Source organism: Phocoena sinus, chromosome 21, assembly GCF_008692025.1.
Source record: "Phocoena sinus isolate mPhoSin1 chromosome 21, mPhoSin1.pri, whole genome shotgun sequence".
Lineage (NCBI taxonomy): Eukaryota > Metazoa > Chordata > Mammalia > Artiodactyla > Phocoenidae > Phocoena > Phocoena sinus.
In genome coordinates, this window is record NC_045783.1 from 29170152 (window position 1) to 29195615 (window position 25464).

Below are 25464 nucleotides of genomic sequence, written 5' to 3' on the forward strand. Positions count from 1 at the left end.
ATCACTGTGGCGCAGGCAGTGCAGGGGCGGTGGGAGCCCACGAGGCTGGCATGGATGAGGACCTGGTCAGGGGAGACTCTCTGAGTGTTTGTAGAGGTGTGGATGTGCTTCTTTCCCAGACGTGTAGTTTTCCGACAGTGCCCCGGATCTGCACCAAAACGCCACCTCTCACCCTTTTCTCTCCTGCACCCTTTTCTCTCCTGCACCAACATCTCTCGCAGGTGTTTTCCGACAGTGCCCCGGATCTGCACCAAAGCGCCACCTCTCACCCTTTTCTCTCCTGTTCAGGCTACCAGCATCTCTCGCAGGTGTTCAGGTCTGTCTTCTAAACGGTCTCTCTGCTTCCACCTTTGCTTCCCCATTGCCTACCACCAACACAGCCGTTTTATTTCTAAAACCTAAATCACATCGTGTTGATCTTCTCAAAACTCTACACTGGCTCCCTGCTTCACTCAGAGGACGGAGGTATCCGAGTCCGCACAAGGACTTTCCACGCCCGGTGTGGCTGCCCCGCTGTCCCTGCACCTCTCTGACCTCACGCCCTACCCCACCCCCTCATCCACTCAGCCACACTGGCCTCCTGGCTTTGAGACCTCAGGGTGTTGGCGCTCCATCCCCTAGGCCTGGAGGGCTTTCGAGCAACACATCCACGACCCTCTGTGTCACATCCTTCAAGTCTCTGACCAAAGATCAAGCTATTGGAGAAGCTGTTCTTGGCCACCTTATCTTAAGTGACAAACCAACCCCCATTCCAGCTTTTCCTAGTCTCTTACTGTGAATAATTTTTCTTATCACCGTCTGATGCTGTATACATTCACTTATTTTTTGTTTTCTCACCCATCTCCTTATATGTCTACCATAGCTAGTATGTAAGCCCTATGAAGGCAGGGGCACAGTCCTATCTTTGCTCACTGGTTTAGTCCCAGTGCCGAGGACAGGGCTCGTGCAGAGCTGGCACTCAGTCAACACACACCCATGAGTGTGTGAAGGAAGACACTAAGGGAAGCGGGAGGGGGCCAAACAGGTGAGCTTTAGTGCCTCCTTCCCTGCTTCTATTGGTTGTATTTTTCAGGGTTTCTCATAAGTTTTAAATGCAAATAGGAGTCTACTGCTGTAAAAGAAAAGAAGGAAGGAAGGAAGGAATGGAGAGAGAGGGAGGGAAGGAGGAAGGAAGGAAGGAAGCTACTGTGCTAGCCCTGAAGAATTCAATATGATGCTACACTTGATATTGAAAAGATCACAACGTGCAGATTAGATGGAGGTCCTCAAGCTAAAAGGCAGGAATGCAGGTAAGGAGAGTCCCGAACGGGCTAAATGGGAGAAACTGGGAGCCTGTATTCAAGTCCAAGCCATGAGACCAGAGAGCAGAGAAGCGTGAGAGAGATTCAGAAGGATTCTTCTAAATATCCTGCCTTGTATGTGAACAAGTCAAGAGAGGGAGGACGCTAAGGACGCCTCCCAGGTTCTATCTGAAATAATTGCCTGAAAGGTGACAGCCTCAACTGTGACAGGGAGAAGACAGAGGGAGCCGTCTGCAACCTGTTGAGTGTGAGGGCTCTGGGGGGTGTCCAGGTGACAAGGTCCATCTCGGCAGCTGGACTCAGGGTCTAGAGCTCAAGAGAGATGCAGGGTCATCGGCGTTTAGGAGGTAGAGGAAGGCATGACCCTGAGTGAAATTACTCAAGTGTGTAGAGTGAGAAGAGAGGAGAGTACAATATGTCAACAGGCACAGGGATCCCAGCCAACCTGTGATTAGAGCCTGACGACCTCAGCTGTTATCCTGGCCCCACAGTTTAGTGGCTGCATCATTTTATTCCATTTATGAAACTTTTCAGAGCCTCAGCTTTCTCCTCTGCTGACTGGTGCTAATGATAATTACTTCACAGATGGACTTCCCTGGTGGTGCAAGGGACACGGGTTCGAGCCCTGGTCCGGGAAGATCCCACATGCCGTGGAGCAACTGAGCCCGTGAGCCACAAGTACTGAGCCTGCACTCTAGAGCCCGCGAGCCACAACTACTGAGCCCACACGCCACAACTACTGAAGCCCATGCACCACAACAAGAGAAGCCACCACAATGAGAAGCCCACGCACCGCAACCAAGAGTAGCCCCTGCTCGCCGCAACTAGAGAAAGCCCACGCTTTGCAAAAAAATAAAAATAAAAAAATATATTTAAAAAAATAAAATCATTACTTCATAGAGTAGCTCTGAAATTTAAATGAGAGACAAGGTACAGTATTTAGAACATATTAATAAATATTGTTATGAATATTACCATTTGTTATAATTATACCAGATAAAATGAAGCCAAAGAGGTCGACACTTTGGAAGAATACAGCCACCAAACTTCAGGAAGGAAAGAGTTTCAGGAAAGGAGTGAATGGTCAGCAACATGAAATACTACTGACAAAAGAAGGAAAATGTTCAAAAATGCTAGTCAAATGGGGCAACTAAGATTTTTGGTGACTCCACCAAAAGCAGTGTAGACAGACAGGTGAGTATTAAGGCCAGAGGGAGTCGAGTGGGATGAGGACAGAGGAAGGAAGATAGACCTGGTTTTACATCAGGCTCAACCTCTCCCTAGAGGTGCGGTCTTGGTGAAATTACTTAACCTCACTGTGCCTCAATGCCCTTATCTATAAAATGGAAACAAAAACGATAAAGTGTTATTTACAGTATCTGTCCAATGGCAGATGATTAACTAAATATTAGCTCTCTTTCACTGCCTCTTCTCTTTCCTCTGATGGTGCAAATACCAAAAGGACCAGAATTGTGTTAGATGCTGCCTCAAACTCTCCAGCACAAAGATGCACTGATGTTATAAGAAGTAAGGACACTGGAAGAGCACATTAAGTAATGTAATTATAATTTGCATATGGTATTCAGGTAACCACTTCAATCACCCTATCCCATGTTTTTCTCTTTCCTTATACGAGATTTCCTCACTCAACATTTACTTTCAGATATAAGTATTTGTAAAGCACTAAGCATAATGATTCCTAGATAGACTTTTAAAATGGCTACATTCCCTTCCTTTTATTATACACACGCGTACCCCTTACATATAAATTCCTTTTAAAGAAGATATTTAGACAGAGGTTTTATGTGAACCATTTTTTCTGCCTACTCATTTCAAGACAATTTATATTATAGGAGTCCAGTATAACACAACGTTGTACCGTGCTTCAGCTTTTTGTTTTTATCATGAGATTGACTGGTACACGATATACCACATATAAGAGGCAGAAGTGAGTCCTAGGTATTTTTGTATCTATGAAATTCTGCTAATATTTTTATTTTTGTACGTAAAAATGGTTAATTTTCTTATAAAATTCATATTTGTCTGTTTTTCTTCTCATTGCTTCACAAAATCAGGTACCTTTACATAAAACTCCTGGTATTGCCATTCTAGTAGCAATGCCTATAGCAAACTAGAAATTCTTGCAACTAAAACCAGAAGCCCAATGATCTCCACACATACACCTTTTGAAAGTCAAGCTCTCTATTTAACAATGTATGAATAATATGTATGAATAATACAAATAAATACTTGTGGTAAAATTAAAAGAAACATTACTCTCAGCTTAACCAAATGTAATCACACGGGGACTGGATCAACTCTCCAAATGTATTTTCCTAGCGTTATTCATCAGTGACACCAACTAGCCTGCTCAGAGCCATTACTCAAATTTAACTCCCTTTACTTCAAAGGACCCTGTTTTGAGTTTGGCTGTAAATTTCTGTGTTGCCCTAACGAGGAAGTATTTATAAGGTTTCTGGGTCCTGCTATTAAATGACAAGTCTGCTTATTTTCTTGCTTAAATGACCTCATTTTCTCAGAGGGGGAAAAAAAAAAAAAGGGTCAGTAGCCTCCCTTCCTTTCTTAAGCACCCTGCTGCTCCAGGGAACCTAAAGAGAAAGGGTGAGAAACTACATCTCCCTAATTTTGGAGCAGAGTCTCAGAGTATTCATTTCCTGCCCAGCCTCCCTTCGGGGAAAAGCAGATCCCTTTGTTCTTCTGTTGTTGAGGACAGAGCAAACATGACCCAGAAGAAACAGAATAAAGGTTACCCCGACCCCGCCAACGTCATTCTTCTGGCGTGCCCACTCGCCTGCTCTTTGCTTCAGTGTCTATTTGCAGCGTCATAAATTCTAAACTCAGGGGGGTAAGCCCAGCCAAAGCCTACATGTGCCGGATACCATAATGTAAACTTCATATGTTGTGAGAAGCTGTTAACTGGAACCAGTGAATGAAAACAGGGCCAGCTCCATGCTTGGGCCCCTGGATTTCCTCTCCTCTGTAAACCAAGGCCTCTCCCCTCAATCCTAACTTTCTGACATGCCCATAAATAAAAGCATTTTTGGCTACCAGATCCCCTTGAGGTATTTAGGTACAGCCTTAATTCCAGTTAAAGTTCAAGTTCTGCTCTAGAATGCAAAGAGCCAGGCCTGGAGCTCCCTCTATCCTGACTGCGACCCACAACAAAATGCAAAAGGCTGCATTTCCATTTCTCAGAAGCCTGCTGCCACCGTCTTCTCCCCTCCAGCTCTGCCCTCATTCCAGTGTAAGGAGACCCAGCTGATGGGCAGACTGATTTAGCTGGAAGGAGTCTACGACATCAGTTTAATAACAGTATGCACCCCCAGTCAGCCTGAGAGCTATAAACTCATCAAATGAGTCATTTCAACTCTTCTTCCCCTACCTCCCTGGGGTTACACCCAAGTTCAAGTCTATTAAGGCTAAGGCCTTTGGGACAAACATCTGGACCTTCATGTCTTCTGCCTAGAGGGGCATCAACTAAAATGTACATCTCCCTCCTGGTCCTTGGCTATTGGTCTGTGCAAGGTGATACTAAGACATCTCTATAGCCATGTGGCCCCTTGTACACCAGCCCCAACCCTCTTAGCTTCATTTGTGCTACTATATTTATGATTTCTTCTGCCATCTCCACGTCCTGCTGGGTTCTCAGTTGCTGTAAAAATTGCCTTTATAGACCTGTGTTGCTTTCCTCAGGCCTCTGCCCAGGAAGCAGAGGCCAGGCACTCCACGACCTGCTAGCTTCTATACTCTCATGGCTTTTCCCTCAGAGCCACGTGTTCGGCTCTGTAGTTATTGCAAAATGGCACTCTGTAGTTCAGTACAAATTTTGCTCAAGAAAGAAGGAAAAATTACACTCCTGGAGGCCGAATGTAGATCGCTCTCAGAGCTGGTAGTCTGTGTTTCTATGGTACACTATCCCCAGGAACCATCATACCTCATGTCACGTTCTCTTTTGCAACACAGGGTCTGAAACAAATTCAGTTAGATGTGTCTTTGAGCAGCAAGAACTGAGATAACGCCTGACGCTGTAAGTGCAGGGCTTCAGTGTCCATTGTTTAGGGACAGGCAACCCTGAAAGATTGCACTCAATGGCCATTCCACAAAACAAGAAAAATAACTAAATGGAAATATAAGCATAATGATCATTTTAAATATTTCATTCAGTATGAAATATAGATCTTCATTCATTAATATTTTATTGGAGAAATGAGTTACTGCAGGTCAGGCAGCCAGTACACACCAACATACACCAAGAGAGGAAAGTAGAAAGAATCTGGGTTCATAATACTGGGGTTCCATAGAACAAATACTAGAATCATATTCCACAGTGCCAGAAAGCACTGGCTCCTCTAGGGCTTCACCATGTAGGCTCCAGAGATGGTAGTTTCTGTATCTTTAGCCCCACCCTATCACCGAGATCCTAGAGTCCATGTTCAAGTGATACTGTGGGGCCTTTAGGGACTTTCCACCCCCTCACTTGTTCCCGTAAACCAATTCTTCTCCCTATCGTGCGCCACTCCTTCTCCCTATCGAAACCAATTCTTCTCCCTATCGTGCGCCACTCCTTCTCCCTATCGAAACCAATTCTTCTCCCTATCGTGCGCCACTCCTTCTCCCTATCGAAACAAATTCTTGGAGTTTTTCAGTTGACGGGGACTTGCCAGACAGCGGGTAATTTTCCAGTTGCCCGTAACAGGTATACGCCCTAACCGCCACAATGAACAGACAACTATAACGGCCAGAAGGTGGGACAAAAGTTCCTAAGCCAATGAATTCAAAAGTCACCACATTTACCCAATCATTGTGAGAATATACCCGCCCTATGAGTAAATAAACCTATAAAAAGTATGTGATTCCGCTTTTAGGGGTTCCCCATCGGCCTCCTGCGTGAGGTTCAGGGAACCCCGGTGCATCGGCTCCTAATAAACCTCTTGCGTGTTGCAACGGCTCTCGACTCTTGGCGGTTCTTGGGCGAGTTGGAATCCCTCGTAGACCGCTTGGGTCTAACAATACCTGGATGTCCCATTATCACTTTACCATGAAAAATTGAAATCACCCTCTGCCTCTCCTCTCTCAAGACTTCCCAACTCTGATCATCCCACTTTGGTCAAATGAATGAGAAGTTAAGTGATTAAGAGCTCAGTATAACAAGGATAATAGAATTAATAAGAAAGTAAAACATGTTCACAGCAAAAACAAAACAAAACCAAAAATAAAAATCACCTATAATCTTCAAACTCAGATATACCTGCTCCTAACCCTATGGGTTATATTCTTCCAGTGTCACTGGTGAGTAACCACCATATTCTTCCTGTGTTGAAAATGCTTATTTATTATGCTTCTTGCCCATTTTCTACTATGGAATTTAATATTTTCTTCTGGATTTTTCAAATATATTCATAGCTTCATACTTATACACTTGTATTTATACATTTATACCTTTGTCTATATAGGTAGTGCAAATACTTCTCCAATTTATCATAAAACTTTTAACTTTGTTTATAGCTTTTCTGGTTAATATGAGTTTTCATTCTTTTCTGTTTTAAAATCTATTAATATGTTCCTCTATATTTTCTTATTTTGCTTTTATGTGATATCAGATAGATGCCCACCTACATTTTCTTCTAAGCCATTCATGATTTCATTTTTTTATGCTTATCTTTTTAATCCATCTAGAAATTTCTTTGGCAAACGATATGAAGCAGGTATCTAGATGTTTTCTCCAACAGTTAGCCAATTATTCCAACACCATTTATTTAATAATCATCTCCATTCACTGATTTAAAGTATTAACTTTCATTTGATTAATTATACATCCTCTTAGAATTTTGTATTAGAATTCCATTAACCTTATCAACTCATTTCAAAACCCAAGCAAATGAGTTCCATTTACACATTTTAAATGTTGGTAATTTTTTAAATTCTTTTTTTTTCATTTTTGATGACGTATTGTTTTCTTTCTAATAGTACAATCAACTGTCCATTACAGACATCTAGTGAATGTTGGCATTTTTAAACAGGAACATAAGTGTCTAGATTCTGGCAGGAAGATAGATCTAGGTCTGAATAAGGGAAAATTCTTCTTAAATCCCAGATTCCATTAAGCGTGTCTAAGGTATTATTTTTATTCACTGCTGGTAGTGCTCTATGAACTGTCTCAAGAAATTTTTCTTCTATGGTTTTGCTGCTTGCTTTTTTTAAACATCTTTATTGGGGTATAATTGCTTTACAATGGTGTGTTAGTTTCTGCTTTACAACAAAGTGAATCAGCTATACATATACATATGTTCCCATATGTCTTCCCTCTTGCGTCTCCCTCCCTCCCACTCTCCCCATCCCACCCTTCCAGGCTGTCACAAAGCACCGAGCTAATATCCCTGTGCCTTGCGGCTGCTTCCCCCCAGCTATCTACCTTACTACGTTTGTTAGTGTGTATATGTCCATGACTCTCTCTCGCCCTGTCAAAACTCACCCTTCCCCCTCCCCATATCCTTAAGTCCGTTCTCCAGTAGGTCTGCGTCTTTATTCCTATCTTACCCCTAGGTTCTTCATGACATTTTTTTCCCTTAAATTCCATATATATGTGTTAGCATACGGTATTTGTCTTTTTCTTTCTGACTTACTTCACTCTGTATGACAGATTCTAGGTCTATCCATCTCATTACAAATAGCTCAATTTCATTTCTTTTTAAGGCTGAGTAATATTCCATTGTGTATATGTGCCACATCTTCTTTATCCATTCATCCGATGATGGGCGCTTAGGTTGTTTCCATGTCCTGGCTATTGTAAATAGAGCTGCAATGAACATTTTGGTACATGACTCTCTTTGAATTTTGGTTTTCTCAGGGTATATGCCAAGTAGTGGGATTGCTGGGTCATATGGTAATTCTATTTGTAGTTTTTTAAGGAACCTCCATACTGTTCTCCACAGTGGCTGAACCAATTCACATTCCCACCAGCAGTGCAAGAGTGTCCCCTTTTCTCCACACCCTCTCCAGCATTTATTGTTTCTTGATTTTTTGATGATGGCCATTCTGACTGGTGTGAGATGATATCTCATTGTAGTTTTGATTTGCATTTCTCTAATGATTAATGATGTTGAGCATTCTTTCATGTGTTTGTTGGCATTCTGTATATCTTCTTTGGAGAAATGTCTATTTAGGTCTTCTGCCCATTTTTGGATGGGGTTGTTTGTATTTTTGTTATTGAGCTGCATGAGCTGCTTGTAAATTTTGGAGATTAATCCTTTGTCAGTTGCTTCATTTGCAAATGTTTTCTCCCATTCTGAGGGTTGTCTTTTGGTCTTGGTTATGGTTTCCTTTGCTGTGCAAAAGCTTTGAAGTTTCATTAGGTCCCATTTGTTTATTTTTGTTTTTATTTCCATTACTCTAGGAGGTGGGTCAGAAAGGATCTTGCTGTGATTTATGTCATAGAGTGTTCTTCCTATGTTTTCTTCTAAGAGTTTGATAGTTTCTGGCCTTACATTTAGGTCTTTAATCCATTTTGAGCTTATTTTTGTGTATGGTGTTAGGGAGTGATCTAATCTCATACTTTTACATGTACCTGTCCAGTTTTCCCAGCACCATTTATTGAAGAGGCTGTCCTTTCTCCACTGTACATTCCTGCCTCCTTTATCAAAGATAAGGTGTCCATATGTGCGTGGGTTTATCTCTGGGCTTTCTATCCTGTTCCACTGATCTATCTTTCTGTTTTTGTGCCAGTACCATACTGTCTTGATTACTGTTGCTTTGTAATATAGTCTGAAGTCAGGGAGCCTGACTCCTCCAGCTCCTTTTTTCGTTCTCAAGATTGCTTTGGCTATTCGGGGTCTTTTGTGTTTCCATACAAATTGCGAAATTTTTTGTTCTAGTTCTGTGAAAAATGCCAGTGGTAGTTTGATAGGGATTGCATTGAATCTGTAGATTGCTTTGGGTAGTAGAGTCATTTTCACAATGTTGATTCTTCCCATCCAAGAACATGGTATATCTCTCCATCTATTTGTATCATCTTTAATTTCTTTCATCAGTGTCTTATAATTTTCTGCATACAGGTCTTTCGTATCCTTAGGTAGGTTTATTCCTAGATATTTTATTCTTTTTGTTGCAATGGTAAATGGGAGTGTTTTCTTGATTTCACTTTCAGATTTTTCATCATTAGTATATAGGAATGCCAGAGATTTCTGTGCATTAATTTTGTATCCTGCTACTTTACCAAATTCATTGATTAGCTCTAGTAGTTTTCTGGTAGCATCTTTAGGATTCTCTATGTATAGTATCATGTCATCTGCAAACAGTGACAGCTTTACTTCTTCTTTTCCGATTTGGATTCCTTTTATTTCCTTTTCTTCTCTGATTGCTGTGGCTAAAACTTCCAAAACTATGTTGAATAAGAGTGGTGAGAGTGGGCAACCTTGTCTTGTTCCTGATTTTAGTGGAAATGCTTTCAGTTTTTCACCATTGAGGATGATGTTTGCTGTGGGCTTGTCATATATGGCTTTTATTATGTTTAGGAAAGTTCCCTCTATGCCTACTTTCTGGAGGGTTTTTATCATAAATGGGTGTTGAATTTTGTCGAAAGCTTTCTCTGCATCTATTGAGATGATCATATGGTTTTTCTCCTTCAATTTGTTAATATAGTTTATCACATTGATAGATTTGCGTATATTGAAGAATCCTTGCATTCCTGGAATAAACCCCACTTGATCATGGTGTATGATCCTTTTAATGTGCTGTTGGATTCTGTTTGCTAGTATTTTGTTGAGGATTTTTGCATCTATGTTCATCAGTGATATTGGCCTGTAGTTTTCTTTCTTTGTGACATCCTTGTCTGGTTTTGGCATCAAGGTGATGGTGGCTTCGTAGAAGGAATTTGGGAGTGTTCCTCCCTCTGCTATATTTTGGAAGAGTTTGAGAAGGATAGGTGTTAGCTCTTCTCTAAACGTTTGATAGAATTCACCTGTGAAGCCATCTGGTCCTGGGCTTTTGTTTGTTGGAAGGTTTTTAATCACAGTTTCAATTTCAGTGCTTGTGATTGGTCTGTTCATATTTTCTATTTCTTCCTGATTCAGTCTTGGCAGGTTGTGCATTTCTAAGAATTTGTCCATTTCTTCCAGATTGTCCATTTTATTGGCATAGAGTTGCTTGTAGTAATCTCTCATGATTTTTTTTATTTCTGCAGTGTCAGTTGTTACTTCTCCTTTTTCATTTCTAATTCTATTGATTTGAGTCTTCTCCCTTTTTTTCTTGATGAGTCTGGCTAGTGGTTTATCTGTTTTGTTTATCTTCTCAAAGAACCAGCTTTTAGTTTTATTGATCTTTGCTATTGTTTCCTTCATTTCTTTTTCATTTATTTCTGATCTGATTTTTATGATTTCTTTCCTTCTGCTAGCTTTGGGGTTTTTTTGTTCTTCTTTCTCTAATTGCTTGAGGTGCAAGGTTAGGTTGTTTATTCGAGATGTTTCCTGCTTCTTAAGGTGGGCTTGTATTGCTATAAACTTCCCCCTTAGAACTGCTTTTGCTGCATCCCATAGGTTTTGGGTCGTTGTGTCTCCATTGTCATTTGTTTCTAGGTATTTTTTTATTTCCTCTTTGATTTCTTCAGTGATCACTTCATTATTAAGTAGTGTATTGTTTAGCCTCCATGTGTTTGTATTTTTTAAAGATCTTTTCCTGTAATTGATATCTAGTCTCATGGCGTTGTGGTCGGAAAAGATACTTGATACAATTTCAGTTTTCTTAAATTTACCAAGGCTTGATTTGTGACCCAAGATATGATCTATCCTGGAGAATGTTCCATGAGCACTTGAGAAAAATGTGTATTCTGTTGTTTTTGGATGGAGTGTCCTATAAATATCAATTAAGTCCATCTTGTTTAATGTATCATTTAAAGCTTGTGTTTCCTTATTTATTTTCATTTTGGATGATCTGTCCATGGGTGAAAGTGGGGTGTTAAAGTCCCCTACTATGAATGTGTTACTGTTGATCTCCCCTTTTATGGTTGTTAGTATTTGCCTTATGTATTGAGGTGCTCCTATGTTGGGTGCATAAATATTTACAATTGTTATATCTTCTTCTTGGATCGATCCCTTGATCATTATGTAGTGTCCTTCTTTGTCCCTTTTAATAGTCCTTATTTTAAAGTCTATTTTGTCTGATATGAGAATTGCTACTCCAGCTTTCTTTTGGTTTCCATTTGCATGGAATATCTTTTTCCATCCCCTTACTTTCAGTCTGTATGTGTCTCTAGTTCTGAAGTGGGTCTCTTGTAGACAGCATATATAAGGGTCTTGTTTTTGTATCCATTCAGCCAATCTGTGTCTTTTGGTGGGAGCATTTAGTCCATTTACATTTAAGGTAATTATTGATATGTATGTTCCTATTTCCATTTTATATATTGTTTTGGGTTCGCTACTATAGGTCATTTCCTTCTCTTGTGTTTCGTGTCTAGAGAAGTTCCTTTAGCATTTGTTGTAAAGCTGGTTTGGTGGTGCTGAACTCTCTCAGCTTTTGCTTGTCTGTAAAGGTTTTAATTTCTCCATCAAATGTGAATGAGATCCTTGCTGGGTAGAGTAGTCTTGGTTTCAGGCTATTCTCCTTCATCACTTTCAGTATGTCCTGCCACTCCCTTCTGGCTTGTAGGGTTTCTGCTGAGAGGTCCGCTGTTAACCTTATGGGGATTCCCTTGTGTGTTATTTGTTGTTTTTCCCTTGCTGCTTTTAATATGCTTTCTTTGTATTTAATTTTTGACAGTTTGATTAATATGTGTCTTGGCGTGTTTCTCCTTGTATTTATCCTGTATGGGACCCTCTGTGCTTCCTGGACTTGATTAACTATTTCCTTTCCCATATTAGGGAAGTTTTCAACTATAATCTCTTCAAATATTTTCTCAGTCCCTTTCTTTCTTTCTTCTTCTTCTGGAACCCCTATAATTCGAATGTTGGTGCGTTTCATGTTGTCCCAGAGGTCTCTGAGACTGTCCTCAGTTCTTTTCATTCTTTTTTCTTTATTCTGCTCTGCAGTAGTTATTTCCACTACTTTATCTTCCAGGTCACTTATCCGTTCTTCTGCCTCAGTTATTCTGCTATTGATCCTATCTAGAGTGATTTTAATTTCATTTATTGCATTGTTCATCGTTGCTTGTTTCATCTTTAGTTCTTGTAGGTCCTTGTTAACTGTTTCTTGCATTTTGTCCATTCTACTTCCAAGATTTCGGATCATCCTTACTATCATTATTCTGAATTCTTTTTCAGGTAGATTGCCTATTTCCTCTTCATTTGTTAGGTCTGGTGGGTTTTTATCTTGCTCCTTCATCTGCTGTGTGTTTTTCTGTCTTCTCATTTTGCTTATCTTACTGTGTTTGGGGTCTCCTTTTTGCAGGCTGCAGGTTCGTAGTTCCCGTTGTTTTTGATGTCTGTCTCCAGTGGCTAAGGTTGTTTCAGTGGGTTGTGTAGGCTTCCTGGTGGAGGGGACTAGTGCCTGTGTTGTGCTGGATGAGGCTGGATCTTGTCTCTCTAGTGGGCAGGTTCACGTCTGGTGGTGTGTTTTGGGGTGTCTGTGGCCTTATTATGATTTTAGGCAGCCTCTCTGCTAATGGGTGGGGTTGTGTTCCTGTTTTGCTAGTTGTTTGGCATAGGTTGTCCAGCACTGTGGCTTGCTGGTCGTTGAGTGAAGCTGGGTGCTGGTGTTAAGATGGAGGTCTCTGGGAGATTTCCGCTGTTTAATATTATGTGGAGCTGGGAGGTCTCTTGTTGACCAGTGACCTGAAGTTGGCTCTCCTACCTCAGAGGCAGAGCCCTGACTCCTGGCTGGAGCACCAAGAGCCTTTCATCCACACAGCTTCCGAAGGGGATGAGGAGAGAACTCTTGCCTTGGTGTTCAATCCGGGAGCTTGCTGCTTGCTTTAATTTCTTAGGCACGCCCTGCTACGAATAGTTTGGATTTCCCAGATCATTTCACAGTTCCCTAACCTCTTTCATTTATTATTTGCTCCTTTGAATTCTGGCAGAATGTCTAGAATATGCCTTTATTTTCACATTCAGCTTGTTGGCAGTATCCACTGAGCTGTTCACGCCACATGGAGGTTTTAAATTCTACAGTTGCATTTTTAAAAATTTCATCCAGTCTTTCCTGATTTCGTATTGTTACTTCTATGACATTGCTCAAATTTCAAAAATGTAATATCTGCTTGAGTGTTATAGAGTACATACATTAGAAATGTTCAGTGATTTCTCCATTTATTGCAGCAGTTTGAGTTTTATAGGAAGAATTTTGCTCGTATGCTGCAGAATGGTATCGTTTTAAACTGTAGAATATGTTTGTGCTAGTGGCTTTTCTCCATTTGTGCATTTTAAAAAGAGTTATATATAACAAACTAGCCGTTACCAGTAGGGAGAGGGGTGGGAGAGTGGCAAGGTTGGGAAAGGGGATTAAGAGGTACAAACTACTATATACAAAACAAATAAGATACAAGGATGCAATGCACAGTACAGGGAGTGCAGCTAATATTTTATAATAACTTTATATGGAGTATAATCTATAAAAATACTGAATCACTGTGTTGAACACCTAAAACTAATATAATATTGTAAATCAACTATACTTCATTTCTTAAAAATCGTTGCAAAAAAAAAAAAGAGTTGTGTTAGTTAAGAGTTGAAGATATTAAGGTATTATGAGCTGACGTGGTTTCTGTCATCGATGTTGTACCAAAAACAATCTTTTTAATACTTTCAGTCCCCCCAAAAAACAGGGAATTCACTAGCACTGGAATTCACCAGCATTAGAGAAATATGGAGGTACTGGCTTGGAGGTGACTTGGTCTTTTTGCAGGTGAATTTGTCTTAGGAGTGGTGAGGCAGTCAGAAATTGTAGGGACCATTCTCCATTCTCTGTTGCCTGTGCCAGGATTAAGAATCGCCATTGGCTACCTGCTTGGTGCAGCCTCTAGAACCCAACTGGTACAAAGAACAGCTGATAGGGTGCAGATATCCTTCCTGGCCACCCCACAGCCTGTCTATTCTCAAACTTCCACTTGCCCAGACATTTGGTGGGTGGGGAATTGAAGGGATTTGATTGGGTCTCTTGGCTAGACACAGTAGATTTCTACCCTCACTTGAGCCAGTAAAATTTCCTCCAAGTTTCTGGAGCTTGTCTTGCATCCTTTCCTAGTTTCCAACGCAGAATAAACCACACTATTACCTCTTGGTAATTTCTACAGGATTCTAGAGGCAAGAGGTTAGATGTATGTAAGTGATTATCTTTCTTGAAAGTTTGAAAATGCATTTTAGAAAATGGAAAACACTAATAAGCTATTCCAGTCAGTGTTGACCCCAGTCTAGCAGTCATCCAGGTTTGAAATTGGTGGAGTCACTTTTGACTCCTTCTTTTTCCTCCCCATCTCAACACAGCCCCCAAGTTTTTTTTTTTTTTTTTTTTTTTTTTATTTTTTTGCGGTACACGGGCCTCTCACTGTTGTGGCCCCTCCCGTTGCGGAGCACAGGCTCCGGACGCGCAGGCTCAGCGGCCATGGCTCACGGGCCCAGCCGCTCCGCGGCACGTGGGATCCTCCCGGACCGGGGCACGAACCCGTGTCCCCTGCATCGGCAGGCGGACTCTCAACCACTGCGCCACCAGGGAAGCCCCAGCCCCCAAGTTTTTAAAACACTACTTGCAGGTCGGTTTTTCTTTCCAAGTGACAAAGCCCTTCTCTCTAGTGGAATCCCACATTGCAATGTGTCCCCAGTCCTTGTCCCTGACCCCAGTCTCTCCTACACGCCCATGAAGTGAATCCTCCTAAAACATCTCAAACTACCAGCAACTCCCACTTTCAATTGGATACAATTAAAATGCTCTTAGGTTTCTCACTATCTGATTTCTTCATGTAGAAACAATCTTATTTCAATCACTCCCTGACGCAAAACATCCTCACCTTCCAACATGAGCCCCAAGACACACAATGCTCAATTTCAACACCAAACCTGCCTCAAATGCCCTACCCACCCCCCTGTGAGACTATAAGTACCTGGAAGTGAGGGTCAAGTCCATTTCCCTTCACAAGGTCACAATATTAAACAAATACGTATTGAATTGTACTGATGGCTACCTTTCACATCTGTTCTAATCCAGCACCATACCATCATCAGTGACATCTGTTACAAATATTCAGGTTTATCCATTGATCCAAGTGTCTGCTTTTTATAATTATTTTTTAAGTTTTTCTTTGAGACATAATGTAGATCAATACTTCATAAATGTTTTATTAATGATGAAAACAAAGAGTATTCTCTGCAGGATACAAAGATCAATACATACACATTTACACGTACTGCCTTATTAATTATATTATTCAGGATTTACATAACTTGGTTTTTTTTTTCTATTTGGTCGAAAAAAAAGTACAGATATGTGTTACAGTCTTCTGCAGTAATTCTGTGAATTTCTCCCTTTCTTTCTAAAACTCTTTTCTTTGTCTCTTCCAATGATAACTGTGTCAATCGACATTCAGTCACATACGCAGAAAAACTATGAGTTGTGGGATGACGCACTTGGATATGACACAGTTATGGGAGGAGAGGGGAGTGCATGTCTGAAAGGGGATGTCGAGGATCAGAGGAGTCGGTAATAGGCTACTTTGAGAAGCGAAGTACCTCCAGCCACTAAAGTGAGGCTGTTGGAGGAGAGAAATCTTGGAAGATATCCGTAAGTCCCAGCGATGCACCAGCTGAAGAGAAAAGCTGGAGTCTGACGATACACAAGCTGAAGAGAAAAGCTGGACGTGGAGTTGAAGGATCCAAAGACAAGCTGGAACCCTCTGGCTCCTCTAAGTCTGTCACCACAGCCAAGCCACCATAACCTTGTACTTCCCCAGTCTCATACTAGTACCTCCTGTGGCTGTATCTAACTGGGAAGGGGATTCTAGGAAACGTTAACAAAGTTGACGATAAAACAAACCAGTACAGTCCAACCCTTGTCAATGTGGACTCCCTGTATACATCTTTTAACCATATTACATTTTAAATAAAGGTAATAGAAAAATAATACTCCACCCAAGATGCAAACATATCCCTCATACAACCTAAAGGAATCCCTCTCCCCAGAAGAGGACACAAATGTTCCATGTCATTTCATTTGGAGATATATATATATATATATATATATCCAAGTAAGGAAGAAATGATGCTCTTTTATGTAACTGGTTATGTCATCATAGCTAGCGTTTATAAACTCTTTCTTCCTCTATTCATTCCATATTCTCTTTCCGTCAGCTAGTCATAGTTCCTTGCCTGGACTCAAATCTTTATCTCTGAAGCATCTATACAGTATCAGCCCTGCCTTTATTAAGTATTTGCCACTGGTTATCTGTCAGTGTCAAATTTTGGTGGTGACATGAGGTTTTTAAAAATCTTATTCTATACATTAATTGGTATTTCAGTAAGAAGTATTTAAGTAAGAGGCTACAAAAGAAGCTTAAGCCAAACACCATTTTGAATCAGAACTGATATTTACTGATATAGACAAACACGTTTTTTTTTTAAAAAAACAAAAAAGTTTTATTTAATGGTCACTGTCTTCCAAGAACACTGCTTGTCTTGGGGAACACTGAAATGTTCTCCAAAGAGCTCAGACTCAGTAGGAGGCATTGCAATGTAAAGCAGTGATTGTAGCAGAGTGGAATCTATTATAATCTGTGGAAGCACAAAGCTGAAATAATTGCCTTGGCTGAAATGCTGAATGAAAACATCACCGAGCAATGGGTATTTTAGCTGCATCTTGGAAAAGTGAGAAGGAGTTTCCCAGAAAGACGTATTGGGGAAAGGTAATCAAGGAAAAAGAGTAGCAAATTCACAGATAAGAAGAAGTAAAATAGCAGGTTGAAAAATCAACCTTGATGATATAAAAATAAAAGCATACCAAATGCCAGTTAAGAGGTAGAAGAGGATGTAGAAATGAAGGGAACGATGGGATATTAATACCATTGCAAAAATGGGAAGCCCAGAAAACTATTCCTTTTTTTTTTTTTTTTTTTTTTTTTTTTTTTGCGGTACGTGAGCCTCTCACTGCTGTGGCCTCTCCTGCTGCAGAGCACAGGCTCCAGACGCGCAGGCTCAGCGGCCATGGCTCACAGGCCCAGCCGCCCTGCAGCATGTGGGATCCTCCTGGACCGGGGCACGAACCCATGTCCCCTGCATTAGCAGGCGGACTCTCAACCACTGCGCCACCAGGGAAGCCCCAGAGAACTATTCTTTACAGAATATCTTTTGGATGCTTAAAGTTGCAGACTGGACAGAAGAAGAAACTTAGGATTCTTACTTAACTATATTGGGAGAAAGGGTGGGAAATCAGGAAGGGTGTGAGCTACACCAACCTCTAGAAAGGTAGGAAGGAAGATAAGGATATAATCATATTATTTAGACATTGGCAATAACAAAATAGAAGAAAGAAATGGTTAAGATTAGTTTGACTGAAATCGTCAAATCAAGACACTTTTGAGAGTAAAAGTAGATGCCATTAACAATTATGCTGGGGAAATGAGCATAAACCTGGAATGAATTGGACAAACTGGGAAGTACAGTCACCGTATAGGGAAGGGACCAGTTGCTTAACCTTTCTGTACTATTTTTTTTCTAACTATATGTATGCCTTTATATATATATAAAAAAATCCTTCCTAGTCTTGCCTTTTTACTTTTTCATATGTCCAAATGATGTGACTCCTTGTCTGTCTGCCTAATATGTTTGTGAACTCCTAGAAAACAACAGTCACGTCTGACTCACCTTTTGATAACAGCAGGGCTTGAGAGACAAGTTGTCATGCCTGTTGAGTTAGCAGACTAACCTACTCCTTCTGAGTTCCTCATATGGCTTTCACATTTTACTGCATGTATTTTTCAATTAGTCAAAAATACCTAGTAGGTATGAGTCCTGGAGATGGAAAACAAACAATTCCTAAAGGGATGATAAGCATCACATGAGAGGAACTCTGCTTTCTAACTGTCCAGAACATGAGGACATGGGTTACTTTGTTTGATCTTCATGAGAACGTTCCTTGGAGAGACTGTACGGTATTTATCTTGCAGATGAAGAAGAGGAAGTTCAGAGAAGTCAAGCAGTTTGTCAGGAGTCACACAGATTTTTCATAGGAGAGTTAAGCCCAGATCACAAGCATGTTAATTGCCGTCCTGATTCTCTGCCCATCACTAGCACCGCCTTTCCAATGAATCATTTTCCTATCTTCACTGAAGAGTCCTGGCAGAAGGAGGATTTCTGACTGCAAACAACAAACTCTGTATTCTCCTTTTCCATTTTCTCCTCCAGTCTGGCACCTTTTCATTCGATGCTGCTAGTTCCTTATGATTGAAATTTGAAAGCATGTAACTGTTAATCTAGGAGTGATGAAAGAGTTTCATTTCTCAGAAGAGTCAGTCCTCATCATCCGCTGTGATAAATGAGCCCCTAATATCCCCTGATCCCATTATATTGTGATTAATTGTGCCAGTTTAAGTCAATAATTCATTTGTTAAAAATAGGCCTGCAAAGTATCATTTGTCTCATGGGAGATATCAGAATAAAAAAAATTCATTTGATACTTCTCATTAAATTAGTGTTGGAAGTTATATTGAAGAGCCCTGTTCATCAAATACTTATTGCAGGCTGATTTGATAATAAGTTGTATTTGTCTAAAATTATGTCTGCTAACTGTCATAATGGTCTGCATTTTCCCCGTGTTAATGAAGGAATAAAAATCTAAATACGTACATGACTGGAGAAAAGGATGGGACTTGAAACTGGGATTAGAATAATTCCTAAATGGTCTGGCTTTCGTTGCATTAAAATTTAAAAAAAGAAAGTGAGAGAGAAATTGAGCAGAGTATCCTTCTCCTGGGCCTGGGACTGTCCAGGGAGGTGCTAAGCTGATTTCCTATGAGATGGATCTTCCTCATTGTCTCTTATCTAGAAATTATTATAAATGGTGCAGTCAGCCTCATTGGGCCAGTAAGACATTTTCAGCTATAAATGATTTTAAAGAAGATAGAACTGAAGAGCAGATCCAGTGCAAATGATAATGGTCACCATCAAATGAGACACAGGACTCACGTCTTATTATTTCCAAAGCAATATCATAGCCACTATGGAAAGATGGCTCAAATGCTCCTGGAATATCTGGATATGAGATGGGGGATGATGACTTATGTGACAGATGCTTCTGAAGGTGAGGCTGCTTTCTCAGAACTTGGGGTGTTTGGGACTGGGTAGAGGCAAAGGAAGACTGAAAAGTGGGGTGACTCTAACACAACAGGGCAGAGCAGCGAGGGTATGAGGCCACGTACCAGGCACATATTGGGAACTTCATATCTGATGGATGAAAAGGGAAAGAGAGGAAAAAGCAGAAGGGAGAGAGGAGGCAGGATACATATGGGGGAAGGGAAAGAGTGAAAGAACAGAGGAAACTGGACTGACCACAGCGGACCTTCGTGCTTTCTGGGAGCAGCTCTGAATGGCCGGTCCCGAGACCAGCTACCCAAGCATAATGTGTGAAGGGTTTGAAAATTTCAGACTCATGGGCTCTGAACTCAATCAACCCCCCTCCCCAAATCCTTCTTATTAGGCTTAAAATGGTACCCCAAATAATGCATTTTTTAAATGCTCCTCAAGACACTCTCTGTGCGAATACCTGGCCGGAGAGGGCCAAAGCTATGGCGGCTGTTAGGATGGGAAAGGAGACAACCATGCCAGCAGGTCTGATATGTGCATCTGTAAGTGTGCATGTGGCCGGAGAAGAGGAGTCCAAGGAGCAGCTAGTGAAACCAAAGCAGCAACCCATATATACTGCGCCACCTCTCCAGTCTAAATATGTTGAAGAACAGCCCGGTGATTTACAGATGGGCTTTGCGTCCATTCGCACTACAACTGGTCATTATATTGGCTGGTGCAAGGGTGTTTATGTCTTTGTGAAAAATCGATAATGGATACAGTACAATTTGGAAAAGATGCATATGTCTATTTGAAGAATCCACCTCGAGACTTTCTTCCAAAAATTGGAGTGATTACAGTTTCAGGATTGGCAGCCTTCATTTCAGCGAGAAAAGGTTCTAGGTTTGAGAGAATTGCTTATCCACTGGGACTGGCCACTTTAGGAGCAACTGTTTTCTACCCTGTTCAATCAGTAATGATTGCAAAGGTAACTGGGAAAAAGGCATGTGCTATGAGCCAGCAAATTTATGAAGCAGTTCAATCATTGTGGACAAAAAAACAACAAAAAGGAGTCATTTCCTGAACCAAAAGAAAAAACTAAGCTAGGAAGCTCTGATGAAACAGAAATACCTGCAAAAACAACTCACAACCTTTGTGCCTTGCCAACAGAACTCAGCTCTGAAACAAAGACCAAACCAGAACGCACCTCAGGTGCTACACAGTTTATGCCTGACCCCAAGCTCATGGATCACGGGCAGTTCCATCCAGAGACGTAGATATGTACGGCACTAGAAGCTGAAGTAGCCTGCAGAGAGAACTACAAGACGTGTGAAGTTGCGAATAATGATGAAAAAAATCACGTAATGGGTAACTGTGATGCACAGAGTATAATTTAAACCAGGTTTTCCCCTTATATCTTTGAATGTACAGTTAGACAAATCATATAAGTGATTAAAACACAAATTGAATACAATCCAAACAATATTAAATGATAGATGAAGACACAGAGGTAGAAGTATTAGGATGCATTTGGTGACTTTTAAGGGTATTTATAAAAATAATAAAAATAAATATATGAACACAGATGAGACTAAAATCTGAAAAAAAATGTATGTGTATCTATAAATATGTATACATTTGCACATATATATTTGCTTTAGCTCTTCTGAATTAATGTCAGCTAAATTAGAATAGTGTGTGGAAGGATGTGTTCCCTCCTCCTCTTTGTTTTTCATTTCCCAGAGCTGGAATAAAATATCCATATTTTATGACAAAAAGAAAAGAAAAGAAAAGAAAACGCTCCTCAGGTGACACTGCTATACGGTCAAATTTGGAGAGGCAAAGGGAATATTTGTATGCTCAGAGCTGCTTGGGTAGTCACAAAATATGACTCAGGCCACTTCGGACGACAAAAAAATGACAGCATTATGAAGACAAGTATAAGGGGTTATATATACATACGTTAAGCAAGAGGAAAATGCCATTTAGAAAAGAAAGTATTGAGGGGATGCTGGTCACTCAGCCTCTCTGGACTCTTCTGATTATGCAAAAGTAACAGAAGCCTAATGATTAAGGGAAATCCCACCCAGAAGATTTCCACGATATTCTCTTTGATGCCTCAGAAGAGAATGGAGATCCCGAGATGGAGAGCAGGAGAGGAAATGAGAGTTCTAGAGCAATGGTAAAAGCCATCCCAACCACTGGCAGGACCAAGGTATTTCTGAAAACTTTTCTATGGCAAGAAGGCTGAAAACATGGCTTCACGTTACATGTGCATCTGTACTATCCAGCAGAGCTCTCCATTACACCCCAAATATCACCAAGTCTATTACACACAATCGCATTGGCTTAGTGATGTTTGATGAATCAAGAAGGAAGGTGTGTCCATACATGAGGAAAGGTCCTGTAGGGAAGGGACAGCAGAGGTGGGGACTGAAAGAGAATATAGAGAATAATCTGAAAGAAAACATATATAGATGTATAACTGAATCGCTTTGCTGTACACCTGAAACTAACACAAAAGGGTATGTCAACTATACTGCAATTAAGATAAAAAAAAAAAGAGAGAGAGAGAGAAAGTAGCGGCCCGTGATTCATTCCAGAGCAGGAACTTGGTGAAAAAAGTGACTGGACAAATCAAGCCTTACCCTGCACTTCTTTTTAATCCTGGAAACTTCTGGATTCTTCAAAAAAATATTCGGAAGGGTATTGGAATTCCCACAGGTAGGCTTCTATTATCTTCAGACAAAGGATTTGTACAATAAAAGCATTTTTACTTCTTCTACTCAAAATTCTTTTCAAGTGGTGACTGCAGTGGGTTAGAGATATAGCTGAGAGAACTAGCCTCTGTCTTTCCTATGTTTCTTCTCTTCCTGAGGTGTTTCATTTGTCACCTCTTCTTTCTTCATAATTGACTCAAAATCTCTTCTTTTCTGATCTTTCTTAAAGGCAAGTAAAAAAAAAATGGTAACATGTGAATCTAGTATTTCCCTTTAATGACTATTTATACCTATCCTAACCACATTCACTCATTTTTAATATTTGACAGAGGGGAAAATCACTGCCAGTATTCATATTTCCCTCTCTCTAATTTTAGCCCTAGGCACTGAATTATTAACGCATAAATGAACAATGCAGTTTGCATCACCCACCACAGAGAAAGATGTTAAAATTCTTAATGGGCCTTAGGAACGCCATTGACTTAACTTATTGTAGGTATTTCTTGAGACAAGCCCATAACTTCAACTTTATTGTTTTCCTTATATAGTAATTTGTACAAAACCGACCCCCAGATATCTTGAAATAAGAAAAAGTATCTTAGAATATTGGAGTGAAAAGCAACTTCCAAAATCATTTAGTAAAAGTCCTTTTGTTTTTGAGACATAGAACTAGATGCTTATAGATATGAAGAGATTTGGCTAAGGTTATATATTTCTTTGGTGTCATGTCTCAAATCAGAATACATAAATTTCATTCATTCATTGATAAATATTTGTTAAAGAAATTCCATGTGCCAGGTTCTTTCTGAACATCGATTTTTTTTTTTTTTTTAGAAAAATGAAAAGATATAATCCCTGGCTCACGTTGCTTTCTAGAGAGGAGACCAATATGCAAAGAAAATTTGCAATTTTCAGAAATGCAATTTTCAATAATATGAATTCCAGTAATTTAATTGACCAGGGGATGCATGAGGAGTGGGACAGGATGATGGCTACTCTCATCCCAAACCTCTTTGGGGTGCTAGTGTTAGTAATTTGTAAGTATACACTTCTGTTTCAAATATAATACCACGCTCCAAAGATTATCCTGATAGTATGTTGATGGCATCGTGACTCACTTCAAAGCGATACAGGGACTTGGCAATAGTTGCATTTCCAAGGTCACAAAGGTGTCCGTTTGACCTCAGTCCAAGAGCAAAAAGTTCAAAGGAAACATGGTCCCTGGGGTCCTGAGCCCGGAACCTCTGCAGGTTGGTAAAGATGCAATGAGAGGATAGGAAGTCAAAATCAACTTTGGAAACACCAGGCAGGGTAGGACTACACTGAAATCACCATCAAGTTACTGAGGAACTCATACCCTGAAACCGGGAGGGAAATGAGAACCCCAGCCATGGTCCTATGGAGCCAGTCCGCAAGTCCGGTGCTTCAGTCTCTCTCTGAAACCTGGATTCCTCCGGCACATCACGACAGTTCTGCAGTGCCTGGCAGATGTGTGCATCTCCTAAATCAAACCGCCTGGGATCTGCCCCAGCAGGCTCTCTTCTACTCCACAGCAGCCTCATTGTCTGGGGGGGACCTGCTGTGCACCGACAGAGCCTCTGAAAACATAGCTCTCCTTCCCCAATTTCATCATGAAACCATAATGCAGTAAATCTCAGGCCAAAAACCTATTAGTACCCAAGAGGGGTTATAGGAAAGAGCTTTTTTGATGTAAAGTCAAGTTTCATCTGTCAGGAGTGGAACAATGGAAATGCACTGGTCCAGAGTCATGGCAAAGCATGAGGAGTCACTGTCCCACTGTGAGGACACAGGGACCTTGATTGTGACTATCTGGTCAACTTCTAGGAGGCATTCAGCCGCATAGTCCCAGCTCCTTGCCCCTGTGCCAGAGCAGAGATGGTTTAAGGTTTCAAGATGTTTCTTGAGGTTGTAGATCACTTTAGCCCATAGGTCATGTTCAACAAATCTCATGGGCAAAGGAATGTTGGGATAATTGTCATGATCAGTGTAAGAAGTAAGTGTGAGAATGAAGTTATCTAGTTCTCTCCTCCATTAAAAGCAATCTTTCCTCGAATGGTTAAGATTTGGAGAAGCAACAGAAGATGTATGTTACAGAATATATGTTTTGTTATGTGTAGGACCACACACTAGCACCCCAAAGTGGTTCATTGTCCTTTTCAAATCAGTGTTAGAAGACCCTACAACTATACTTTCAAAATAATTAAAGGTTAACTTTGCTTGTTTCACATGGATACCTTTTAGGAGCTCTGAGACACTCGATCGGCTGCCCCAGACACAGACCATCTCTTGGACAGAGGAATGTTCCCACAAGTAAATACCATGCCTACTTCATTAAAGTCCACACATCTGATAGTAGCTGCAGGGCTTCTGCATGCCCGCGGCCTTAGACTAGGATACAGGGTGTCTTGCTTTCTCTCCTTAGATATCATCTATTCCCGCTCTGTCATTTTACAAACAAGGAAGCCGAGGATAAGAGGAATGATCTGACTTCACAGGTGGCAGAGACCGAGCTAGGACAACACTCCAGACCTCCAGACCCCTGGTCCAAAGTTTTTCATGTATGACAGTGATTCATTTCGGGGCGTGATTGGATCACTGACTGACTCCATTTTCAACAGCATTGGTAAAAAGCTTCACAAAGAGCGAGATGAACAATGTAGAAAAGTGTTGATAAATAGCATTCTACCCATAGTTGAATTTAGAACAAATGTATTGAGGTCTCGCACACCCTCCACGGGATCGGCCTATTCCAGGGGAAAGACAGGGAGCGGGGAAGCAGGGTTATGTGAGCGTATGTTCGCGCACAGGCTGGGGAGAGAGTGGCCAGAATGGGAGACAGACCAAAACCACAAGAGGGGCCTTTCCTCATAGATTCTGCTTTCCTCAGCCTCCCACAGAGCCTAACAGGCAGAGAGAAGGCCCGTGCCTTTGCTGTGTGTTTACTTTCCACTGAACTGTTTTACTGCTTCCTGTTTTCCTCCCCCTCTATTTATCCAGGTTAGGTCCATGCTTGGGAGATGAGGGTGGGAGGAAATCCAGAGCCATGTGCTGGAGCCTCGGTGCCTCCCCTGAGACTTCCAGGGCTGGGTGGGACGTCTTCCTGTTTGCCAAGCTTTCCACGGATGCTGTAGAGTAGGGAGCGGCTACAGATCCAAATGTGTGCTTAACTGTGCTCTCCTCAAGCTCTTGTACCTGTTCATTTTGAGGAGTGAG

The 25464-nt window shown here is 40.9% G+C and overlaps 1 pseudogene; it reads left to right on the forward strand.

Moving 5' to 3' along the window:
• Positions 1-20013: 20013 nt before the first annotated feature.
• Positions 20014-20810, forward strand: LOC116746630 (annotated as a pseudogene).
• Positions 20811-25464: the final 4654 nt, after the last annotated feature.